Here is a 19,824-nt window from a genome sequence, read left to right as displayed (position 1 = left end):
TTTATGTTCTACAAATAAATTTCTAATTTTTTTCGTGCACTAATAACATGTTTGCTTATACTAATATAAAATACTTTTTGAGTAAGAAAATATATTTTCTTAAAATCTTAGCTTTTTTAAAAACAATTTAATTTAAACAAAATAATTTATATTTGAATAAATATATATTGTTAGCAGTCACTAAAGAAATTTTTTTCTATATTATAATTGTTTTCTATATAATAGTCCTATATAATAGTTCTGAATGACGATACATTAATTATTATCTGAAATATATTTATTTGTCTATTTGTGACTTTTATTTCATAAATTTTGTTTCGACGACACACACACTTTTTGAAAAATTTTTTATTTATTCCGTTATTTTATGTTAGTATAAAAAAAATAATAAACATCGATATTTTTAAATATACGTGGTATATTTGTCCGTTGGATGCGTTTCGGGTAATTTCTAAATAAGTTAAATATGATTTCGATTTAAACGCACTTTCGAGCTTTGCAGCGCGAACGTTGAAGTTCGATCGGATTGATTTAATACGCCACGTGGAAATCAATCGCTACGCCGGCCGCACTGATTTCTCTCTCTCTTTTTCTTTCTCTCTCTGTTTTTCTTTTTCTCTCTCTCTCTCTCTCTCTCTCGCGAAACGCCGGCCTCGGAGGGAAGGGAGAAGGGGGCAGGCCTCTCGGCCGCTAATGCCGAGTTAAGCGCCCTAACCTGCCTCAAAAGACGCTGCACGACGTAAGAGATAATAAATCCTGGTGGCTCTCGCGCGCGGCGGCGGCAGCGAGACGATGCTCGTATGAAGAGGCGAGAGAGTAAGGGAAGACCGCCGCGACCGAAGCCGAGAGGTTGAGACTGCGTCTATTAAGTTCTGAGTGATATCTCGTAAGAAGCGTATACAGGGTGTTCAGTAATAGAAGTGCATTGGGTGCACCTGACGATATTCTTCGTCGAAAGCTGAAACGATCGTGTCATAACGGAGATATGTCGAGACATGAATAGATTCTTGAGCATGACGGTTCTCCTTGGCATTCGTAGGGTACGATTCAACGATGCGAATAGATAATGAAATTTTATTTTATTTTCTCTAGATAATTTTACTTCGGTGAACTCTGTGTGTATATATATGTGCGATTTCAGAAATAGATATTAAAATATTTACTGTTCATATACTTTTTGAGAATAGTGAAGATAGACAGCATTCTATTCAATTTTGCTGTAGTAATGACCGTTTTACTTTTTGATAGAAAGGGAAAGAATGCGATAGCTTTGGCTCTGTGATGCAAAAATATTCCCTGAACTTCTATTTTCCATTTTCAACGTTGCAAACGATAGTACAGAAAAAGCAAACGCCGCGTAGTTAACTGTAGAATTGTGTGTTGACGATGGAAAATAAAAATTTGCGACAAGTTAAAATATCAACGTAATTGATTCAATATTATTAATTTGACGCGGTACATGTTATGCATGTTTCATCAATCTATTATTTGTATAGTATCTATAACGGTAGGGATACACACTGTTTAAAATGTACATTATTTACATATATAAACACCTGGAGATTGAATTATGTATATGTTTACGTATACATCACCAACGCGATCGCTAAAAGTCAGTCGGTCACCGTGCGTGCAAGAGTCAACGGAGAGTTCGCGCTATATAAAGATACGTTCATAAAAATTCCTACGTTAGTTAACGGAATTATTTAATATTCATTAAAGTCACATGGCAAAAACTACGATTAGTCTCACTGATATCACTTACTTCAATATCTTATGACAATATTCACATAGCTGTAGAATATTTTCATGATATATCTTCCACGATATCGCACAGTCGAGATTTCAAAATTTTTTTAATCACACGACACTTTGAGATTGTTCATTACTTTCTTATTTTCGAAAAAAAAGTTAAAAGCAATTACTAAATTGCACCGCTAAAGTATTAATTGCGTTGCAAGAAATACTATACTACGGAGAGAATATGTCACTCTGTTATACAAGATAGAAAAGAAGAGAGAGAGAGAGAGTTTTGTTAATATTATTATATTACACCGGGACAAACGGGAAAAGCTTCGGGCTAGAATCGAGCAAGATAAACGAGAATTCAGGCGAAAAAGAGACGATGTGCTGTTGTAAAGGGATAAGCGGGGGGAGGGGGGAGTAGCGGGGAAGATAGGTGAGGTCGTCCTCTCGCGATGCCATTGCTACGGTGAGAAGATATCGCGGAAGGTGGAAGAAAGTTGGAAGAGCGGAGAGAGGAAGAAACGGAACGACCAGCCGTGAAGGGCAGATGACCGAGGACGCGGGACGGGGGGGAATCGCCGGACGAGGAAGGGAGGAAGGGGCGAGAAGGCGTGTGCAGCGAAGGATGAGAAAAGAACCGGGAGAATCGATCTCTCTCGTATGGCAAGAGAGTGCAAGAGGATGCTGCGTGCCGGCGAAGAAAGAGAGAAAGACGGAGAGTACACGAGGGTCGATTCCGCACGCATCGTAGTGTATGTGCGTGTGAGAGAGACAGAGAGGGAGAGAGGGAGGGAGGGAGGAAAGAGAGAGAGGTCACGCGAGACGGTCGAAAAGTGCGTAAAACGGATTGAGTAGCCGCGCGGGGCGTTTCAAAGCAGAACGAGGAACTAGTAGTTAGTCTCAGCAAGGAGAAACAATGTTGCCGATTTCGATGAGACAGGTTACCGGCTGTTACGTAAGTCTGCGGCGAAGAAAGTAGGAAAAAGTAAACGGGCAACGCGAGCGAAAAGAGAAAAACGCGAGCGGCACGAATAGCGCGAGAGAGGGACAGTAGAGAGAGGGAGATCAACGCTCAGTAACGAATTTAGAAAGGGGGACAGCGAGGGCCACGTACTTGACATTTTACATATGTATTTGCATTGCTAAATATTTCGTACTTGTGCGAGTCGTCTATTTATTATATACATATAATATTCATATATGTATTACTATTCTCTATTATATTACGTTACATATCTATTTATTCGGAGAATCTTCCTACTCTGCGCCTCAATAATTCTTTTTGTATATTTCATATGACACACGCGCATACTCGCGCGCGCGCACATATACACACACACATACGCGAAATAATTTGACGGTATATTAAAGAAAGTATTATTATACTTATTACCTTACGCTTTCCCAAATGTTTTTGGGAAGCCTCCACCAATTGTTTTTGTTGATATTTTTATTGAATATTTTATTTTATTAATTTTTATTTATTTTTTTTATCATTTTATTATTGAATATTTTATTTTACATTATTAAATATTTTCGATCTTGCAATGTTTATATATGTGCTGATGCGAGAAACGTGTTTGCTTTTACATGTTCACTCAGTTCCGCGAGTGCCCGCCATCCGATAGATCGATAGTTACGAAAAATTCTGACCAGCCACGTTCATCTCTAGCTACGCGTTTCTCATCACTTAATCCAGAAAACACGTTTTTGCTTTTTGAATTAATCGACAGCCATGAGGAATGCATAGCTAGACACGTAACGCGGCCGGCCGAAGACTTTTAGTAACTATCGATCTATCGACAGGTCGATATTCGCAGGACTGAGCGTACAGATGCGTTGTTGTAGGAGCGCGGCAACGTTCATATCGCAGCGCGAATTTTCGAGTGTATGTGATCGATTACGCCGCCATTTGCACTTTTTTTGTGTCGAGCAACTGCCATTAACACAACGATCAACATCGTTCCGCGAGTTTTACGCCTTTTTTGCCTGTTAAAAGTGAATCTCGCGCGGAAGTGAGTATCAGGAGTGCCGAAAACGGAGATGTACAATCGTCGGAAAGTATCATAAGTACGCGTAATTACGTCTCCTTATTTCTTGCAACCGGTGTTTGTTTCGATGTGTCGAATCGGAGTCTCTTACACTTATTATTATTACTTCACTCAAACAAGTGACAGAGTCGCGCAACTATCGGATTTACTAGTGCCGGGAATTAAAAATGCGACAATTAGGAGTAAATAGGAAGATAAAATGATGTCAGAATCTGTTAGCGCGCGCGCGAAAAAGAGAGAGAGAAGCCTATATGGATCGCGTCGTTGTAGGAGCGCGACACCGTTCACGTAGTGGCGCTACTTGTCGGCGTACAACATCAATTGCGTGGCCATCTTTGAAATCGATCTTTTCGCGTCGAGTAGCCACCATTGACACATCGATCGCTCCGCGTTTCATGCGTCTTTTGCCTGTCCAAAGTAAATCTCGTGCGGAAATAAGTATCGGGAATGGCGAAAGAGCGATGTGAGATTTTCGAGACGTATTGTAAGTACGTTATTAGGGAGTCATTTTCTCGTTTTTCTGGGTACGTAACTTGTGCCTGTCGCGACGTATCGAGTTGGCCTCTCTTGTCATTACTGTCGCTCAAACAATAATAGAATCGTACGATTGTCAGATTCCTTAATTAGAAATCAGAAATACAATAATCAGCGGTATAAATAGATAATACGATGAGATATACGTGACGCCGATTTCGGAAGGTAGTATCAATCTATTAGCAAAAGAAAGAAAGAGATATGTAAGCGCGCGTCTTTGTCGGACCACGACACCGTTTTACTGCGCATTTTTGCGTACATCATTAATCGCGCTGTCATTTTCGATCTTTTAGCGTCGAGTAACCGCCATTAATGCATCCATCGATATCGCTCCGCGTGTTTTTTGTCAAAAATGAATCTTGTGAAGAAATAAATATCGCAAATATGTTAGTAGCAAATATAAATAGTGAATAATATACGTGTCGAATTGGCATCCTTATCGTACACTTATTATTATCGATTCACTTTAATAGTGATAGACAACTGTTGTATTTATTGTACAGCTTAATAAAAGAAGAAGACATTTCTTTTTATTTCGTGTCAGCTGACACGACACGTTAGAGCCAATTATAATCCTTGGCAGATGATTTGATAGTGACGTTGACTACCTCTCGTAAACAATAGCCCTGAAATAATCGCTACACTCCTCTAGTATACATCATATTTATTTGCATCGTTCTTTATTGTTGCAGAGATACACTGGCTTCTTACTCATTCCCGGCATCGTCGTGTAACGTCGGTGCAACGATAAAAGTGCAAACGTTTGATATTGACCGGATAAAAGTGCCGATAGCCTATTAAATTAAGCATTTCTAAATGCTCGTTGGCTTTTATCGCGCGCGAAACTGAAAAAGGAGACGATAAACAGAGAGAGTAAGAGAAAGAGGGGGAGAGAGAGAGGAGTAAACACGAGAGCGAGCGAAACAAATCCACCAGCGATGGTGCGACGAAGATCGACGCCCACGAGGAACGAGAGCGGCATGCTCCGTCGCGAGCGCGCGACGGAGAGCGCCGATTGGCTGACACGCGCGCGACAAGGACGAGGCGAGCAGGAAGAGCGGCGCGAGCAGCAGCGAGAAGCCGGCGACTTCGGGAGTACTCGGCCGCTCAGTCGGACGCGCGATTACAGACATACGAGACGCGCGCGCGGGACTCCTCTCCTCGAGCGAGGGCCGAGAGAGCGATTCGAAAACGGTGAGACCACGTGCTGGCGAGGGCCGCACGCGGACCGCGACGCCGAAAACCGCAGCGGGATCAGAGGCCGGCAGAGGTGCGCGTGCACCGACGACAGTGTGTGCCGTCAACCTACGTGCGACCTTCCGCGTGACCCTTCGGGACGATCGTGCGCGACGCGTGTCGCACGCGGCAGACCCTTTCCACCGGCCGGTGGACGCGGAGCGCGATTACGATACGGCGTTTCCACCGCGACGGAAAGGAAATATATATATATATATACATATATATATATATGTATATATGTATATATATATACGGGAGTGTGTGAGAGTGCGCGCTTGTCAGGTGGTGACTTGAAGTGAATTGCGATTCGGAGAGGACAAGTGATCGTCCCGCGGCTGCTGCTGTTGCTGCTGTGTGCGGAGCGAGCGGACCAAGCCGGTGCGAAGCATCGTCCAGATGTCACGGGCGCGTCGTCGAACGGTGAGTGCTTTTTCTTGTCAATAAGTGCGTGAAAGAAATAAGGACGTCGCGATTCACCAACTCTACGCTTTTCGCGATCTCCTTTTTTCTCTCGCGTGCGCGTCAGCGAGGTTAGTGGATACCTGGAGGTAGATCATGGCTTCTGCGGGGTAAAGGGGAGGAGGTAGTGGGAGGAGGTGGACGGTGGTGTTAGGTTTCCGTTCTTATTTACGGTTTCCGCGGTCTACTCGAAAATCGCCGTGAACGTAGCGTGAACGGCACCGTTGTGGTCGTCGCGCTTTTTGGCGAAAACGGTGAAATCGGGGCGAAGAGGGATCGTTGACCCGGCGGATCAACACGGCCGACTAGGACCGACTCGGCTCGGCGGCGGCGGCTACGTCGAAAGTTTTGGTCGAAAGTCGCGGAAAGAGCAAGCGCCGACCCGATTTTTCGCCGGCGCGCCCCTCGCCGCGAACTCGAGCGATTCACTCTTATTGGCGTTTCGTCGTGATAAATTCGATCGTAGTTTCTCCGCGATTATCCGCTCGCGTCTCGTCGCTCGAGGCGTTCCTCCTCGAGACCCGCCGAAGAAATATTTTAATTTTCATACATACAATTATACGTTTTGTCACCGCAGAGTCAATCGATTGCACACAAGGTTTGATACATCGCGACATGTTTGATTGACAAGCCGATATTGCTTTTGGAAGTATGCATTTTCGCACTTCCATTATGCGGGCCGTCTCATGGTGTATTGAATCTATTTAAATATTAACACACTCGCGGCCATTCATCTCGATGTATTTCCCGGTAGTCTGTTTTCCTTTTGTTATCAAGTTACCACTCGTCATTTCCGGAAATCTATCTGAATGTCTGAAACGTGTTCGAGAGATGTGTTTTATTTACCGTGATTTACACCTTATTTTTCGTCGGGGAATGCGCGCCGAGACGGCGCGCGCGCGCGGCAGCTTCTCTTTACAATTCGCGGTGATTTACAGTGCTTCGCTTTGCAGAACGGTGTCGGTGAAGCTTGAATCATCCGAGCGTACGCGGCCCCGTGAATTATCGCGGCGCGAGAGAAAGTCGAGGAGCCGAAATTAAAGTCGATTCCGCGTCCAGTCCGTCGCCGCCAGCTCGCACGGCTGAGTGCTCTAAATGCACGACCGTCGCGGCCGCGTATTTACGGAGCACCGCGGAAATCATAACTTCGAAGACACGCGTGCACTACGGCCGCGTATCATGGAGAAAGTCCCTCGCGGTCGCTCGTAGCTATACGCACACCTCTCATTTCGCGCCGCGCGAAAAAAGCACGACAGGCAGGTCTCCCTTGCATCGTGTAGGTGTTTTCCACGGATCTCGCGCGGGTCCCGATGCGATTCGCGTGAAAATTCGCATAATTAACGCGCATGCTAATTATTACGGCGGAAGGTGCTCGTCTATATCGCACCGAGGCTTTCTTCGGTACGAGTTTTCGGTCAGTGAAAGTTCTACACACCGGTGTCACGTAGGAAGTTTGCGAATTTTTCTTTAGAAAGAGAAATACACATATGCATACATATATACACACATATATACATATGTATTTATTTATTTGTTTGTTTGTTTATTACATATATGTATGTGGAGAACGTCGTAAAAATTCGGCGATAAGAGCAGAGTGACGCGTTAAACATCTTATCACACCTTAGCGACGCTGCGATCCCCGGTCGTATAGCTGCTTTTTCGCTCGCTTCTCCTCCCTTTCTCCTCGCGCTTTTTTTTTTTTTTTAACGCGAACGGTAACGGAAGAAAATAACGCGACGGGGCGTTGCGTCGTGCAGCCGCGGAGTGCTCTATCGGCGAGGCGAGAGGCACGAAAGAGCGATTGACAGAGAGAAGTGACGCGGGCGGGGGCGCGGGGAGAAAGAGAAGGAGCAAAAAAAGGAGGAAAAAAAAAGATTGACTCGGCAAAAAGGGAAGAGGGCGAGTGCGAGATTTTTCCACGTTGCCGGATAAAAGGCGGCGTGATCGCAGGGAGGATTATCGCGGCATTGTCGGGTCCAGGCTCGCGATAGAGAGCGAGCGAGTGGGTAATGCTGTACTCTCTGTTTGCGCCGGCCCTGCGGGGTCTCTGACCGCCCGTCCGCGCCTCTCAACTCGACTCGCTTGTCCACGTTGCCGCGGCCTACCTACGGCTCGCTTGCGCTCAGTTCAAGTCAGCGCTCTCTCTCTCTCTCTCTCTCTCTCTGTTTCTCTCTCTCTGTCTCTCTCTCTCTCTCTGTTTCTCTCTCTGTCTCTCTCTGTCTTTTTATTTCTGTCTCTCTCCTCTCTCTCACAATTTTTCTTTCTCTCCTTTCCTCCCTAATTTTCGACTCTCCGCACGCGAGTCCACGTTTGTTTCGGAAAAATAAAAAGAAGAAAAAAATAGCTCGCAAAAAAGCAGGGATAGTCATATTAAAGAATACTAACAAGCTATTCGACTTCATAATCTGGAAAAAAGAAGTGATATAAACGAGATTTATTTTTGTTACGAACGATTCCTCTTACTCCTCGTTTTACACTCGCGAATGTTTATCGTGTATTAAGTTAGACACTTCCGCACCGGATCGTATCATTGTGTCTCTCTGTGTGTTCGGACACAAATCTCCGTTAATGAGAGTTGTCAATGTTTTTTTTGTCGTATCCTCCATTGCGCAGTCGATCACTCAGCGATCCGTTAATCTCGTTACTGAAGCACTTCGCCTCCAGGTAACCACGCCAAATAAGTATACATGAGATATATCTTGCGTATCTTTTCAACGAGACATATCGTTTTGCAACTTTTCGTCCCGAAAGGAACGCACTTATCGTATCGATAATGTGTGTATGTAGTGTAGTTTAAATGCGCCACTGTTAAATTACCAATGTTCTCGCGGGGGCATTCTTGCGGATTAATGCCCCGTAATACTTTCTTTTTGCCGGGCTTACGCAACACGGAGTTGCATCTGCTTCGATGAACGAAGTTGCACATGCTTTCTAGATACGCGCACACCTATTTTCTTTTTTAATGGCGAGAACAGAAAGGATACGTTCCTTTCGTGGTGACGAAACCTCACAGGCTTCGTGGATTATTGACGGTATTATACACAAATCGCGAACACGAAATTTCTCGTGTGAAACTTGTAGAAGTTTGTGCAGTGAGTCATTCTTGTCTTCGGGACTTTCTCCCGAAATTCTCGCTTGTCTCCGTGGTATTGAATTCCAGTCGCAAAAGTATCGCTCTGTATTTTACTCGCGCATACTCGCGAGTGCATCAGCGCGGACGTGCATTAGCACGCTCTCGAAGAGAGCCATCATCGTTACCGTTTTGTACTGATCGCGTATAATCGTTATTGCACCTAAGTAATGCATGAGAACGAAACGAAAGAAACGTTTCATTGATTTACGAACTGCCGCTACGGTTGCTTCTATCTCTACTACGCGGAGTCGTTAGCAACAGTAACGAAGCTATTTATTCCGCGTGCCGGGACGCGCAGCCTCTCGTGCACGCCGCAATTTTAGAAAATTACCAATTAACGCGAACGCGTTCTGTTCCACGGTGTACGCGCAATCCAACCGCGCGCTTCCTTTTTGCATAAACAATTCGCGGGTCACGGTTGCGTGTATGTCCGCTCTATGTGTACGTATGTGTGTATGTATGTATGAGAGAGAGAGTGAGGCTGTGCGCATATTGTCATCGATTATCAGGACACGGCCGACCACGTCGCCGGTTTCTCTACTTGCCTGATGATTCGCGCCACTTACTACTTGATCGAACTGCACCTACACCTTCTTGTAAGTGCGGGCGATATCCATAGGCAGGCTTTCCCGATAAGAAACGTCCTGACCGAGAAAACTCGAGGGACTTAACCTCAATTTTGTCGATTTAAGCTTCCGCCACCGAGAGTCTCGGTATACCAACATTGTCTTTGTGGTTTAATTGTAGAAAATCAGTTGTGTCAACATTATTTTGGGAGGAAGGAGAAGGATTCTATTTACTATATTATATTTTTCATGTAACTTATGATTTCTTCTACTTCGCGGATTTCTATGATGATCTCATCTGACGTAAGAAATTAAAGACAGATTTTTTTAGGAGAAGTAAAAATTAATTTTTGCGAGAGTAAGAGAGGAAGACACATGCGATATCATCACCGAAATAAAATTTGGCGTAATTATACTGAGAGAAAAATTTTTTTTTTTAATTTGTCTATGAGTTATAAGATTTATTTCTATGAAATAAACTTTTATCTCATAGATAAATTTTCAAGTATTTTTGTTCTTAGTGTAGAGTTTTTCAACATTCTCTCTTTCTCTCTATTTCTCCTTGCATATACGGAAATATTTTCGTAGCGTTTTAACGATCGAATTGACGAGCAGCGCAACGATACGACATCGATTACAGTCGCGGTCGGATCGCGGCGACGCGAAATTCTCGCGAATCAGCGAGTTTTCTCACCGCGTGCAAAAAGCGAACCTTACGGACACCCGGTATTTTGTGGTGTAACGCGCGCACGTGCAACGCGGCGCGCGGTCCGTGTACGTGAACGAACGCACACGACGTCGGAGCCAGTGAACCGAGCATTATAGTGCCCTGCAAGAAACGCCGGCCTGGTGCATTGACCGCGGTTGACCACACGTCATCGAATGAGTGACGTCACGCGGGCTTTACTGCACGAAAGCTACGTCACGGTCGGCTGCATCGCGAAGACGCGTCCTCGAAAATCTTGATTGCTCGAGCACTTTTTTTTCCCCATCTGTCGCTGTGCAACGCTTATTGATCCTTGGATGCGCGATGTATCATATTTTCATACGCATATCTCGGTGCGTGAATTTCATGCGCTTTCTTGGAGTATTGCTGCAAATTATTTTGCGCCACACGTACGCACGCGATATACGTAAGGACTGTCCTCTCGAGCTTGTGAGCGAGGAGTAGTAATGCGAGGATTTCTCTCCGCGCATTTGCGAGTAATGGTCTCCGTTATTTTCGACCTCCTCCTAATTTTGTAATCTTTATTGCCCTCTTAGTCATTACTCTTTGGAGGAAGACCGAAAGCTCGACGGGAAAACACCATAATGATCTCACTCCTGAAAATCTTAGATTATATCCATGAATCATTTCATTTATTCTTGCACATCCCTCGTTCACCTCGCAAACGACACATAAGCGCATGTCCTAGGAATCGTTAAGGTTACGTTTCACCGAGATAGACACGAGAGTGCGAGCGAGGGTACCGCGAAGGAATCGCCGCGATTCCGAGTTAATATTGCATCGGGCGAAAACGACGGATGGTCCAGCGTTCGGAACCGGCGGTGACTTACGGTTAAACGCAATGCCGGGGCTGGATCCCTTTTTTTCTTCCCCCCGGGGGCTGCGTAACCTCCGATTCATCACGGTCGACCGCGGGCTATGCGCGAAGCATGAATAGTTAACGAACGAGCGTAGGAGGGCCCCGAGATTTTCCTACGACGGGTGAGCCGCCCGGTGTGTAACCTGCGTTCGCGTTCGCGCTCGCACGAGCGAGAGAGAGAGAGTATTATAGCACGGTTATACATAGAGCTCGGTGGTTCCCGGCTGTATCTATCTATCTATCTATCTACCTATCTATCTATCTATCTATCTATCTATCTACCTACCTACCTACCTACCTACCTACCTATCTACCTATCTACCTACCTACCTACCTACCTACCTACCTACCTACCTTTGCGAGAGCGGGCACGAGCGCGGGCGAGTTCGTTCCCTCGGACGAGTAAATCAAGTCGCTGCACCGCGCGCGAAGAGCTGAATGTCTCGCGCTGTAGAGAGAGCGAGAAAGAGAGAAAGAGAGAGAGACTGGACGCGCCAAGAATGGATCGGCCTTTTTGCACGAGCTGGCCGTTCCATTCTCGAGCGTCCCGTTGGACCACAAGCGTGCGCCCGTTTGGCACCGCGAAACGCGAGCACTCTGTTTCTAATCGTCCGGCCGTTCGTGACCGAAGTGGCGACCAATCTCCCTCCATTTGTCCGACTTTCATGGTTGGTTATCGGGTAATCGTTACATTTCTCTCTCCCTCTCTCTCTCTCTTCTCGTTTGATTTATATTTTTTCTTTACGGATTAAAATTTGATTCGCGTACACATCGTATTGAGATGACGTAATTTTCTCGAGTGGTGCTTTAATAATGTTAGAAAAAAGAACCGTGGAGTATGTTCCTCTTTTTCTAATCCGAACGATTTCTTCGCTCATGTACCATTTCATCCGTGCATTTCAATACGAAAGCAATTAGACTCGAGACATGCGTCGAGCCGTGTGTCGGATCACGAAGATCGAGTATAATTACATCCAAAGCGGTCCAAATCGAATTAATCGAAAGTGCCTAGCAAGCATCATTCGCGAACACTCGGGTCGATGCGCGGGAAGAGGAGGGAGGTGGGCAATTGCGGAGGAAGGGGGATGGAGACGTTTAAGCGATTGCATCGGTCGGCGTGCAAGGAGCAAGCGGAGCTACGAGAAAGTATCCGGCAACTTTCTCCGTTGGGTTTAGTTTGCACCACGGGTCACCAGGCACGGACATTAAGAGCGAACGAACGTTCTCTTACCGCGCGATGCAAGCACAAGAGAGTGCAGGTTCCGACCGGTGTCGTTGCCGCGGGGGAAATTCAAAGTTCCCCTCCTTCTTTCGATTTCCTATTCTTACCCGTGTCCTCCTACGACGCTCTTAACCTTTTCGCGCCTAATGAGGTGCGAGCGTCCTACGAAGAAAGTAAACTGATACACGTTTTGCAAAATATTCGCGAATATTTTTATGCAACATCTCAAATAAAATTAAAACATTTAAAATATAATCACAAACGCACTGAGAGAAAACAATGGTTGATTTAACTAAAATTACTGTTATTTTTGGCCCCGACTATATTTTCGTAATAAAATAGTAGTATAGTAGTATGCGTATAAAATTATTATTCTAACATTACAGTAAAATTTAGTAAGAAAAATGTTTTTCTATTTAACACATTTTATAGTAATTATTTCTATATAAGTGTGTGTGTGTGTACACAAGTTACAGATACCAAATATTTTTTTTTCAGTGCATGTTATATTGAAAAAAAGTAGTTGGGTGAATAAAATCGGTGGTCATACCTGCCTTCAAAGAAATACTGGCATAATTACTGACTAAATCACAATCATTGAATTATTTGAAATATATAACTCGTCACAGCAACTAGGTAATTCGTTCAATCGACTGAATGTTTGCTTCCATGAATTTTATTCGTTCAAGCAAAGTGTCATTCATTCAATCACTTTTGTTCTATAGTGTATAATCAGTTCCATATGCGTTCCATCAACTCTTTATTGACATTTTAGCCAATATGAGAGATTAAGGCATAAAATAAGATACTTTATTTGCGATTTGCTTTATTTGCTTTATTTGCAAATATACCACGATTATACATAGACTATGTTTGTTTTACACGCTTTCGTGCCGAAAGCGTTATTCTTGATTGCTCATTGCATGCCAAAAGAAGGTAGAATGGTGCTTTCAGTGCAAGAAATATCCAAAAGAAACGCAACCGTAGAGGAACGCGGATAATAAGTACAAATATTGGAAATAATAGTTTTTTTTCATCAACAAAGTGAGAGGAGAAGAAAAAGATTCATAGATACGACAAAAATGGTCAAATATAAAAGACCCTTTCGGCGCTCAGATCGTTCCATGTCATTAGTTGACAGTTAATGTCCATTATTTGAGCCGCGCTCGCACTCGTCCGCCTTATGAAACAAACCGGAGTATAACTATTTTATCGTACCTGAGTGACATACGCATTTGATCGAATTTTGGAGGCGACCAGTCCGCCTTCCTCTAAAGTCGCGCTTATGTATCGCAAAACAGATCGTAACATGTATCAAGGTTGAGTAACGTTGTGTCAGCCGAAATTGCTCGCTTACCCCTTACCGCCCACGCATGTCCACGTGTCGCTCTTTCATTATCGCCTGTTGCCGTACACAAGCGGCATTAGGCAATCAACGTCGGAGTCCTCCTGGCTCTTAACATTGACCTCAATACCGGCCGATGACCCTGCGCGCGAATGCGCGACTGTCACACTTTTCTGACTCACCGAAATCCGCCGCGCGCTAATAACCAAAAGCCGACGCCGTTGCCTGACACTGGCCCACTATACGTGCATTAACACCGGACCAGGTAGGTCGTGTCGACGTGTCGCGCCCGAGAGAGAAAAAGAGAACGCGGCTTTCGGTTTTCGGAAGGTGAAAAGTGAGAGTGCGTTCCCTATCTTTTCAGTCCCCTCACTTCTGTTTCTCTCTCTCTCTTTCTCTTCCTCTCTCCCACCCCCCTCTGCCTCCTGTTCCCGCTGGTCAAGTCATCCGGCCGTCTCGCTCAAGATCATGTAATCGATCCTGTCGCGCTCTCTGAAGAAGTCCTCGAGACTTGAGACGCGACTTCGCACTCTCTTTACGACGTCGTTGAAATTTTCCCAATGGCCCGTGTCGCGCGTCTGTCAATAATTTCATCCGCGAGATACCAAAGGAACACGCGCGTTTTACGTTTCGTCATTTCGTCATTTCGGTCGGTATTTCGCGGCACGACTGTGTTTAAGGTCATTGAGCAATTTCCGGCTGTGTGTCGTGAGCTTCGATGTAAACCTCGTGACAAAATCGCACGTGTATTTTTGTGCTCGCGCACGGAAGACCCTGAGATTCGCGTCGTTGATTCGCGCCGATGTAGAATGTCCAATCGACGAGTTCGAATCGCAAGCGCGACTTTCCTTCACCGTCGATCAATAGTGACAATAAATTCGTTCCTCACGCGCCTCACGTGCATGCACGGTGTATATACCGCGGAGGAGAGAGCGCGGACTTGCCTGCTCAGAAAATCTCCGTGAAGCAAAAATCCGTCGAATTGACGGTAAATTACGGCACGCTCTCGGTGCCTACGTTTGTATCGTAGTCTTAAAAAACGACTGAGTCCCGTGCGCGCGGCTCTACGGATTGTGTGTCTCCGCTGCACTCGACCGTAAATGCGAAAAGTACAACTGTAAAGTTGTTATCGCTCGAAAACTTTTATCTCTCGCGGCGAATTGCCATGAATTACATTAATCAGAGAGCTGGGATTAAGCCAGGCTTTTACGCCGGAGCTTTGAACCAGGATGATCCTTGTGGTTTCTTTTTGCTCTGACATTTTGCGTAAAAGCCGCTCGGCAACGAAGAGCTCTTGTGTCGCGCAATCTTCAAACATTTCTTGTCGCATCGCGTATATAGTGTGAAATACTATTCATATCCATTTCTCTTTCTTTCTTTTTTCTTTTCTGCGACGTTGAACGCCACGATAAATCTAGGAATTCAAGCATTTTCTTTTGGTAGAAGCGGAAACTACACACGTTACCTGGTCGTACTCGGCACCGTATTAATAATAATATCGCGTTTTGCATCGGACACACGCGCACACACATGCTAGAGTTCGTATTATTTTTACCATCTGTCCGTTATTTTTAGTCATTCTCACATTCAGAGCGTCGAACTGTTACGACTTATCCCCGAGGAACTTGTCCGCGAGGAATCGATTGAAGTCACGTGAAGCTCGGGAAGCTTTGGTTGTTTGAGGAAGGTATACTCCTTCTATTACATGGCAATTTCCTTTAACGACAGTTTCCCTTAATTCCCTGTACTTTGGGGCACGCGCGCGCGTGGAATGATGTCTGCGAACATAGAGTTATTTTAGGAATATAATTATTATTTATAGAGATAAAGTAATATCTGTGGAAATCTATTTTAAGGGACAAATGTAGATATTACGACGTGGCAAGGTACAGAGACAAGTTCTCAGAGACTCACCCGTCAACATTTTCGTGGTGAAAGACTCGTGTTTCTTCGTACAACGAATCATAGCAGACGTGTATGCATTTACCATGAAGATATCCTTAGATGAGACAAGTGCGAGTTATTAGAATCTAACTACACTGAGAGAAAAACATGGCTCATCTGACTAAAATCATAGTTATTTTTTATTCCAACCATATTTCGTGTTGGTTACTCCAACACGAAAATCGTAGTAGTAATTAGAAATAGCATTTAAATATAGTAGAATTATGGTCATAAATACCACAACAATTTTTTCTTAGTCCATCCTTGTATCGCATTTATGCGAGTCTTCATCATCGCGATAACGACTTTTCACTTGGTTCTTGATCGAGCCAAGGCTGACCCGTCGCTGGATCTGCCACGTTTCTCCCCGATAACATCAGAATCTTGTCACCTGGCCAGGTGAAAAGGGAGAGTGCTCAGTCTCGTACGACCGAGTTCTACACGCAAAAGCGTGCACCTCGCGAATCGCGCGTCTCACGAACGTTTTTCCTTTTCCTTTTTTCAAATGCACCTCGTTTCCATAAAAAAGAAATCTCAATCCTTCACATGAAATTGAATTAACATCGACAACTTCCGCGACAAGGTTAATTTATGTTAGACACTTTCTTTCGATCGTTGGAAAGAAGAGTAGCGTGTTATCACTTCATTCGGTCGTAAAAATGTACTTCTCATTTTGCGAACGCACAAATCACACGCTCTTGTTTCTCTCGGCCGTGTCGCGCGATACGTGTGAATAATCGTCGCTTCGAAGGAGGACAGGGGCACGAGGAGGCGTGGAAGTTACCGAATTTATGGTAGAGTTTACAGAGGGAGAGGAGAGACGAATGTGCGGCCGCAGTGAAAGTCGCAGTTGCGTTCGCGGGTGACGTTCGCGAGCGCGATGCAACGCTTCGCGAACATGCAGTTGTGTGCGCTTAAGTATATGCGGTACGGGCGTGCCGTGGATTTAATGCGAGCGTAAACTGCGCTATCAGGTCGCGCAAGTTTTTTTTACGCGTCAGCTTGGTGTGTCACGTCGCGTCGCGCAGAGCGACGGCGGGAGAGAACTCCGTCGTGAATTTTCACATCTTGGATCGATTCTGAAAATGACCGAGCTTCGAGAGAATCTTCCGCGAAAGAATCGGAAAGTTCCGCACGCATCCTTATCGCACTCGTTCATTCTCGCATCGAGTCCCGCGCATAATAACGCAACGAATTTTTCAGATGGCCACAGTTATGCAAGATAGTTATGCATAATCCACAAAATTATGCTTTTTGAATTTTTGTCACCAATGGATAGTCCATATGTCTTTCTGCATAAGACAAAAAAAGATCCAAACCTCATGAGCGTTTAAAGTTAATTAAAAACAGCTTTTAGTGCGACTTTTACTTTTTTAAACTAATAAACTAATAAACTTTAACTAATTGCGTTTGTTTTGCCCATTTTTTAATGGTTAAGCTTGCCAATGAGTAAAGAGAAGAAAATTGACCGTACTTGAATTGTTGGACGATTGCGAAGAATCTCAGTGCAGTCTTTTTAAATCATGTGTCAAATTTTCATCTGTATTTCCCTCGAGACATATTTCATGTGGGTTGGATCATTCTCGCGTAACTACGGTCGAATGTGATTGAACAATTTTGAATCGCGCGCTTTATTTCTTGATATGTCAAGTTGCAAAAGTCGCTGAAACGGTCGTCACTGATTTCACTGCGATTTATCGCCGTCTCTAATGAGAAAACGCTTCATCGGATGTGCGCAAAACGTGAACTTTAAAGACAAGATGCTTCGCGCAGAAAACGGCGCGCGTATATGACTCGCGGATTTATAACCCGCGAATTTAACGACGCGCGTTAAATCGCGCGCGTATCTTCGCGTCGGGAGAAAAATGCTTGCGTCATTTTTCTTCTTTTTCAGCTGGATTCGCGCCGAGCAGCGAGTCTCACGCGAAAGTAACGAGCGGGATTTATTGGAGCTCGTCGAGCTTTCATTGCCGACACATATTTGTACGCGCGATCTCGCTCGGTGAGTATAAAGTTGCATTGTTACGTGTGCTCGGGATTGTTAGCTGGACTTTACGCGCGCTAATTCAAAGTTTAGTAAGTTTATAAGTAATGAGCGTAATGATTAGTAACGAAACTCACGAATGCGACGTTGTTCGCTGTTTTGGCGAATGCTTCGTGCAGTAACCGAGAGTGAGAAATGTGTGTGTGTGTGTGTGTGTGTGCTGCGCGCGGCTCGAGATTTCGCTCATAAGCCAATGCTCGTCTTCAGATTACGTCACTGGCGAGAGTGACGGATTATCTTCTCCGCGCGCGCGTCGGGGCGAGCCGCTTCGTAGTTGTCGGTGCTCTTAAAAATAGACGAAAGGAGTTTCTCGAGCGGATGACGGTTGAATCGCCGAATTTGCCGTTTCAGGGTCGCTCATTGCCACCGTGCGATTACGCGTATCTCTCTCGTTCGTCTCCTCACCTCGACTCACCTCATCTCACTTCACCTTACCTCACCTTACCTCACCTTACCTCCCCGGTCCCCTTTCTCTCGCGCGTTCTCAAGTTCAGCTCTTTCGGCGGGGCCGAGAGCGGGCCCCCTCTTTCGAGGAGGGCCCCCGAATATTTATGTCACGGCGAGGCCCCGACGTGGGCCTTGACTGAGCGCCGCGGGCGGTTCTCGTACGTTCGCTCCGCGACTGGGATCTTAGAAATTTTCGCTTCTCGAGTCACGGGCGAAGGCCGCAACCGGGACTTCCTAAATCGACTTGGCCGTAACGCCCCTCGTGGACTATGCTTGTCCTCCGAATGTGTGAGCCGCGAGGACCCTCTTGTTTCTTTTGTCGGACTCGTAGTTTGAGCGCTTGTTGACCTTTTGCACTTTGCAATTTTTATTACTCGACGGTTTTAGGTGTTCATGGTCGAATCTTATATTTAAGATCATCTTAAGTTCATCCTCAGATAGTCTGTACTAGCTAATAAAACGATTTATACTGTATCTGAAGATGAACTTAATCTTTTCGCTACCAACGGGACATATATTTTTCCTACCATTAACGATAACCTTATTCAATCGGATAAACAGTTGTTTGGCATTCAGTAAAATTAAAAATCCTAGTGGGATATTAGTATCTACCCTTTTGGCGCCAAACATAAAACTTTTAATTTTTTTGCTAAAACTACATTATATTAATGTATTTAATGTAGTGAACGTAAAAAGACAAAAATTTAGAAAACAAAATTGGTAGCGGAAGGCCATTTTAAATATAAGATTCGTCTATGAATCTGTTATGAGTGTGAATACTGTTATTAAGCCAGGTCTTCTTTTTACAAAACGCATTTCAGTCAACGCAGTCAAGTCTTCTAAAGCATTATTAAACAAATAAATCTCAAATCTCGCGCTTTAAGTTTCTTCTATCCCGCGAGAACTTTAGGATTTCGAAATAAGACGTTGTAATAGTTGCAAAGGTTATTGAATATGTCGAAGTCACAACGTGCAAGACTGCTCGCGAAAATCGAAGCACGGGTGACAGTCAGAGACGGAAGCGTTCGATGACCTCGGCAGGGAACCGCGGAAAATGCGCGAAAGTCGCGAGCCGGGGACGGTTACGCGGCGGCGGTCGCCGCGGCCGGTTGAAAGAAAGAAAACACTTGCACTTTCGTTAGAAAGTCTCGCGAATCCGCTCCGCCATCCGTGGCGATCGCGTCGACCACCTGCGCAGTGAATGTTGCATTAGCGGCGCGCTGTGGCGGTCTGTCCGACCAAACGCGATGCCTTACTACTTGCCTCACCCTTGGCCCTAAATCCTTCTCGCGGGTTTTTCCGACTCTCTACACTAAATCGTACTCTACACTAAATCGTACTCTACACTAAATCGTGATGAACTTTTACGATAAAAAGTACATTATTTTCAAGATATCAAGCGACACACGGACAAGCAAATCACACTCATTCGTCCCGAAATATTAATTAATGTTTGTTCTCTCTTTGAATTTTTTGAAGTGAAATTTCGCTAAAAAATCTTGACT

General features: G+C 44.8%; 1 protein-coding gene across 3 annotated transcripts in view; it reads left to right on the top strand.

Moving 5' to 3' along the window:
- LOC116841865 (ecdysone-induced protein 74EF) overlaps positions 1-19,824 on the top strand; it is a 241,750-nt gene that overhangs the window by 9,003 nt on the left and 212,923 nt on the right. For 2 of the 3 annotated variants that reach the window (XM_032810299.1, XM_032810301.1), the window contains exon 2: positions 5,024-5,990. The gene's annotated coding sequence lies outside the window, so the exon portion shown is untranslated. Of the gene's footprint in view, positions 1-4,161; positions 4,282-5,023; positions 5,991-19,824 lie in introns of those variants that run through there. The other variant, XM_032810300.1, reaches the window with a different exon arrangement.

Source organism: Odontomachus brunneus, unplaced genomic scaffold, assembly GCF_010583005.1.
Source record: "Odontomachus brunneus isolate Ranch 3 - 2012 unplaced genomic scaffold, Obru_v1 Obru_scaffold_019, whole genome shotgun sequence".
Classification (NCBI taxonomy): domain Eukaryota; kingdom Metazoa; phylum Arthropoda; class Insecta; order Hymenoptera; family Formicidae; genus Odontomachus; species Odontomachus brunneus.
Note: the sequence above shows the minus strand (reverse complement) of the source record. Positions and strands in the feature narration are given on the sequence as shown.